Source organism: Macaca nemestrina, chromosome 10, assembly GCF_043159975.1.
Source record: "Macaca nemestrina isolate mMacNem1 chromosome 10, mMacNem.hap1, whole genome shotgun sequence".
Taxonomy (NCBI): domain Eukaryota; kingdom Metazoa; phylum Chordata; class Mammalia; order Primates; family Cercopithecidae; genus Macaca; species Macaca nemestrina.
Window position 1 is genome coordinate 41,694,825 of NC_092134.1, and position 7,363 is coordinate 41,702,187.

Consider the following 7,363-nt stretch of genomic DNA (forward strand, 5'->3'; position numbering starts at 1 on the left):
ATAGTCAAATAAACAGCTAAAAAGGAGAACAATTTCTCTAGTAATGAAGGAAGTGGAAATGAAAGCCACAATTAAATATTGCTACAGACCCATCAGAACAACCAAATATAAAGTTTGACAATACCAAGTTTTGGCAAAAGTAGAATCACTTAAGGGGAATATAAATTTAAGAGATTTGTTCTTCCATGTTGCTTCTTACAGAAGGCAAATACAATACTGTATCCAAAGAGAAACTTGTTTCTGGGTCTGATGGCTAAGCCATGATGTTTCTGTAGTTTTCCATCAGATATCTTTTTAATGGGTAAATTATTAACATGGTATATTTATTCTATAACCATAATTATGATTTCCTCTTCTGTACAAGTCTTACCTTACTAAACTAACCTCTTCGGGTTTATTTTATTGCTTTTACTGGTTTGTTTCTTTCTGGCTTCCATCAGACTTCACAAAATTAAAGGCAGAGTAAACAGTCTCCAGATTGCTTGATGATGAATTTAGTTTGACAATTTGTTGTTATATAGTTAGAGGAAAGTTATAAACCCCAAATACAGATCCCCCAAATTCCCATTTGTGCAGGGTACAAAAATTTTGTATTAAACTTCTTATCCACATAGTCTCACTGTTAGTAATACTGAACAATTGGAATATTGAGGGCCCATTTTATTTTCCTCCTTAAGGATAGATAAAAGTAAAGAAAAATGCATAATTCAATGATCAGTCATGTTAATTTTTGATTAGAGATATAAATGTATTTGTCCCTAGACATATCCTACAGACAGCCATTTAGCATTGTTATTGCATGTCTACTAGTTCAGCTCAAAAAATTTTATTAATTGGCTACTTTAGTGGTTTCATAATCATAACAAAGATGGCAACTTCACTCTTTTTTTCTAGGAAGTTACATTAAAGCATCAGAAGAATAAGCGATAGAAATTCAAATGGAATCTCTAAAAAAAAAACTAGGAAGAGAGCTGATTTATTCAGTAATTATATGAAGTGTTATAAAATGTTATTAAAATGGTTATGAGGTACCCTATAGTCTCCAAGTGCTGTCACAGAGTTGAAATGTACAGCAGCAAACAAATAAAATATCCAAAATATGTGAAAGGGCTGCTAAATTTAATGTGTATCATAAAGGGAAATGAAAGGTTTCCAAAAGGCAATGTCTGTGCCTGAATATTAAAAAAAAAAAAAAAAAAAGGAGGGCCCATTTACCAAATTACATAGCCTACAGATGGACTGAGGCGGAGAATCTGATAACTCATTGTTTGAACCCAGTTTGGCCAACAAAACTTAAGAAGGAGAGAAGATTGGGCTAAATGCAGAATCATGCACAGAAAGTTACATCTGCAGAATGCAGTCTTTTAAACAGGCAGGATGGAAGAGAAGAATACTCCATGGTGAGCATCCTCTTGTGCCAGTCTCAGATGGCTCAGAGAATTAAAAGCTAAATAATTTATGCATACAATCCTGAATTACATGCAGAATTATTGACAACGAAGGACACGATGTTTGCCCTCCAACTACGTAAACTACCTGCAAAGAGTTGGTTTTTGGAAGGACTTACCTGTTTCAAAAAGGAGTCATAGCCATTAAGGAACAATTACAGAATCTCTCAGGAATGAGTTGCTACAGTAGTCGAAGCTGTTTCCAGTTTAGAAACAGCAGTGATGTTTCTAGCGGTAACATCCAGTGTCAAATATTGGTGGTATCAGGGGGATCAGCAACAGCATCCCTGCCAAGAGGTATCAGCTGTGGTGTCTACATGGAGCAATTCTGAGTATGATTTTTGAAGCCATTGGTAGGAGTGTAGCCCCATTCTTACTACTCTGGTCCTCCCAGAGATCTTTGAGCTATCTTATGTTCTCAAATACATTCTTGCTTCAATCTCTCACTTTATCTCCTTTTTTTTTATTTTCCATTATAACTTTATTTTAAAAATTAGTTCTGAAAAATTGCACTATCCATTAAACTGAATTCTTTAAGCCTGTAGTAAACAGTTTATCAATATCCATTAAATTAAACATATACATATATGTAAAGTCAATATTCAATTATGTGTAGATGTCTTGAATTCAAATAGCATAAATCAATTCTTGAGAGTTTATAAGTGATATTCATCATTTAAAACAGAATTAAACCATCTGAAAATGCTTTGGATTATTACAAGTTAGTTTACAGAGAACCTTAAGAAAATGATAAAATATTTGCAAATTATGCATCTAATAATGGTCTATAATTGAGCCTCGGTAAGGAACTTAAACAAAGCAACAAGCAATGTGAAAAATGGACAAAGGACATGAACAGAGACTTCTCAAAAGAAGACATACACATGGCCAAAAAGCATGTAAAAAAATGTTTAACATCACTGATCATTAGAGAAATGCAAATCAAAACCAAAATAAGATACTATCTGACACCAGTCAGAACGGCTATTATTAAAAAGCCAAAAAAAAAAAAAGATGCCGGTCAGGTTAACTGAAAAGGCATCTTTTTTTTTTTTGATTAGTGATGTTAAACATTTTTTTCACATGCTTTTTGGCCATTGCGGATGATAATGTAAACTAAAACTAGCTCAGCCACTGTGGAAAGCAGTTTGGAGATTTCTCAAAGAACCTAAAACAGAACTACCATTGGACCCAGCAATCCCATTACTGGGTATATATCCAAAGGAATACAACTTTTTTTTTTTTTTTTTTTTTTTGAGACAGAGTCGTGCTCTGTTGCCCAGGCTGGAGTGCAGTGGCGCGATCTCTGTTCACTGCAACCTCCGCTTCCTGAGTTCAAGCTACTCTCCTGCCTCAGCCTTCTGAGTAGCTGGAATTACAGGCGTGTGCCACCACGCCTGGCTAGTTTTTCTATTTTTAGTACAGACAGGGTTTCACCATGTTGGTCAGGCTATTCTCAAGCTCCTGACCTCGTGATCTGCCTGCCTCAGCCTCCCTAAAGACACACACGCACACACGCACACACATACACACGTTCATCACAGCACTATTCACAATCACAAAGATGTGGAGTCAACCTAAATGCCCGTCAACAGCCGAATGGATAAAGAAAATACAGTCTTTGATTTTCTGTTCCTGAGTTAAGCAAATTAATTCAGGAACAGAAAACCAAATAGTGCATGTTCTCACTTGTAAGTGGGAGCTAAACATTGAGTACACGTAAACACAAAGAAGGGAACAACAGACACCAGGGCCTACTTGAGGGTGGAAGTGGGGAGGAGGGTAAGGATGGAAATACTACCTATTGGGTGCTATGCTTATTACCTGGGTGATGAACTAATCTGCACATCATGACATGCAATTTACCCATATAACAAGTCCACAAATGTACCTCCCCCAAACCTAAAATAAAAGTTGGAAGAAAAAATAAATACATAAAATGAATGCATGAATATATTTTAATGTGATAAAGCTGACATTTTGTTTTTAGTTTTATCTCAGCCTACCCTGGGCAAAATATGTTCTCACTGTGCATTTTTTTTTAAGTATCTAGTGTGTAACCTTTATATTTTTAAACTAACATATACAATTGTGTGTATTTATTATGTGCAACATGATGTTTTAAAGTACATATACATTGCAAAATGGTTAAATCTGGATACTTAACAAATGTATTACTTCACATAGTTATTTTTGTGGTAGGAACACTTAACATCCACACTTAGCATTTTCAAAAATACAATATGTTGTCATTAACTATAACTACCATACTGTACAACAGATCTCTTGAACTTGTTCTCGTACCTAACTGTACATATGTATCCTTTTACCTACCATTCCTTAGCCTCCTTCCCTCCTAAACACTTCAGGCTTTAGTAACCACCATTCTCCTTCTAATTCTAGGATATTAACTTTTTTAGACTCCATATGTAAGTGACATTATGTGGTATTTGTCTTTCTGTGCTTGGTTTATTTCGCTTAACATAATGTCTTCCAGGTTCAACCATGTTGCTTCAAATGACAGGATTTCTTTCCTTTTTGCAGTTGAATAGTATTCCCTTGTGTATATTTACCATTTTCTTTATCCATTTATTCACTGATGGACACTTAGGCTGATTCCATATCTTAAGTATTGTGAATAGTGCTGCAATAAATGTGAAAGTGTGTGTGGATATCTTTTCAACATAATGATTTTGTTTCCTTTTGATATATATTCTGTAGTGAGAACAATAGATTTTTCTATGTATTTTAATTTTTTGAGGATGCTCCATACTGTTTTCCACAATGGCTGTGTTAATTTACATTCCCATCAACATTGTGCAAGGGTTCCCTTTTCTTTACATCCTTTCCAACACATGATTTTTTTTTTGTCTTTTTGGTAAGAGTCATTTTAACAAGAGTGAGATGGTATCTTGCTGTGGTTTTGATTTGCATTTCTCTGATGATTAGTAATAGTGAGCATTTGAAAAATATCTGTTGACCCTTTATATATATCTTTTTTGAGAAATGTCTATTCAAGTTCTTTGCTCATTTTTTATTGGATATTTGTTTTATTGCTATGAATTTAGAGTTTCTTATACATTTTAGATATTAAACCCTTATCAGGTGTATAGTTTGCAAATATTTTCTCCCATTCTGTAAGCTGTCCCTTCATTCTGTTGTTTTCTTTGCTGTGTGGAAACTTTATAGTTTAATATGATTCTATTAGTCTCTTTTTACTTTTGTTGCCTGAGCTTTTGAATTCGTAGACAGAATATCATTGTCCAGACCAATGTCATGGATCTTTTCTTCTCTGACTTATTCTATTAATTTTATAGTTTGGGATTTTAAAGTGATTAATTTATTTTGTTAATTTTTGTATATGGTTAGAGATAAAGTTCTAATTTCATTTTTCTTCATATGGATATCTAGTTTTCCCCATACTATTTATTGAGCAAACTGTGTTTACCCCATTACATATTCTTGGAATATTTCTCAAAAATTAACTAACTGTAAATGCATGGATTTATTTCTGGGCTCTCTATTCTGTTCCATTGGTCTGTGTGTCTATTTTTATGCCAATGTCATGCTATTTTGGGAAGTAAAGACATTTCAACATTATTAATTTTTCTAATCCATGAACAGGTGATATCTTTTCATTTATTTGTGCCCCTTCTTCAATTATTTTCATTGGTGTGTCACAGTTTTTGATATAGATATCTTTTACCTTCTTGGTTAAATTTATTACTAATTATTTAATTTTTAAAAAATACATCTCCTATTATAAACATAATAGTTTTCATGATTTCTTTTTCAGATAATTCACTGTATAAAATTTTATTCAGTGTATAAAAACACAGCTGATTTTTGTATGTTGATTCTGTATCCTCCAACTTTATTAAATTTGTTACTTCTAACTTTTTTTAATGAAATCTTTAGTGTTATCTATATGTAAGATCATGCCGTTTGCAAACAGGGGCAAGTTAATTTCTTCCTTTCTGATTTGAATGCCTTTTATTTCTTTGTCTTGTCTTATTGCTCTGGCTAGAACCTCCAGTATCATGTTGAATAGAAGCAGTGAAAGTGGGCATCCCTATTTTGTTCCAGATTTTAGAGAAAAAGTTTTCAACATCTCCCCATTCAATATAATGTTAACTGTGGGTTTGTCATATATGGCCTTTACTTTGTTGAGCTACATTCCCTCTATATCTAAATTGTTAAACATTTTTTATCATGAAGGGTTTTTAATTTGTATTTTTTTATTTTTATTTTTATTTTTATTTTTACTTTTGAGATAGGGTCTCACTCTATCTCCCAGGCTGGAGTGCAGTGACATGATTATGGCTCACTGCAGCCTCAATCTCTCTGGAATCAGGTGATCCTCTCACCTCAGTCACCTGAGTATCTGGGATTGCAGGCAAATGCCACCACACCTGCCTAATTTTTGTATTCTTCTTTGTAGAGACAGGGTTTCACCATGTTGTCCAGACTGCCTTTGAATTTCTGGGCTCAAGCAATTCACCTGCCTTGGCCTCCCAAAGTGCTGGGATTACATCCATGAGCCACTGCACCTGACCTGGATGTTGAATTTTGCCAGATGCTTTTTCTGCATTTATTGAAATGATCAGAGGATTGTTGTCCTTCATTCTATTAATGTAATGCATCACATTTATTGATTTCTGTAGACATTGGTTGGGATCAATGTGATAAATTTAAGTTATGTTTGCACCTGTGGAGTAAACAAGACTGGAGGAAAACACACAGACACACACAGTGCTTGGTTACATTTTTAATTCATGACCTCAGTTAAGCCCTTAATGTTGGGAGCAATTCTGATTTACAGTGGATAAATCATAATTTATTTAAATAATTCCATGTTGTCAGACCTATAGGTTGTTGCCAATTTTTACTGATATAAAAATTTCTCTTGTAGATTATACATGTAGCTAAACCTTGGTCACATCAATAATTATTTTCTTTAATTAATTTCTTTTTTAGAATTAGAGTTCCAGTTATGAATGGAGTGACTTTTATTAGGCTAAGTTTCCTGCTATTATAATTATTAAAGATGAACAAGATATGTTCTTGTTCATTTAATAATTTGAAGGCCCTGGCATACAATCAAAGCAGTCGGGGACAAGAATAACTACACCATTATAAGGAGGAAAGGGCACTAGGGGAGTTTTACATTTAGCTGACTTTTCTGTAGAGGGTACTTAGAAATTTTCTGCAATGTGAGGGAATAGAGTCCAAACAGAAAAGAATCTTACAGAACTGAAGAGATAGAGTCAGAGTTTGAAACTGGAACAGAAGGTACAAATTGAGTGGCGATATCCCGAAGACTAAGAAGCTTCAGGAGAGCCCTAAAATCCTACTGATTCTCTGCAAGATATTGGTGGATTCTTAATTATGCATGCAAGAAAACCAACAGAAACCAGCAGCTGGGAGGAAAAGAATTGAGCAGATTTTAGTATCTGCCTACTGTTAAGGAATGAGATTGGAGTTCAAGTTCTATCAACTCAGAGGAACTTGTAAATACACAGGGCTTTTCACCGAGTTCCCAGAAGGGCCATGCCAGAATAATAAGGACAAAATGGAAACATACAAACCTTAAAAAAAAAGAAAGAAAATCAACTTAAGCAGGGACTAAGGTGATACTGTAATATTATATCTGTCTTCCACAAGAAAACATAATCCTCTTTAGAGGAATACGTTTTTCAGCGCTCACACAATTTTCAAAAACCCTATCATTTTAAGTATCAAATTAAAAACTAAAGGCATGTTAAGATTCAGGACCAACTGAACAAAACGGGAGAAAAACGGACAATTGAAACAGACTCGCAGATAAATCAGGTATTGAAGTTATAAGAGACTTTAAAATAAGTACATTTATACAATTCAAGAAAATAGAGGAAAGAATGGGAAACTTCAGCATA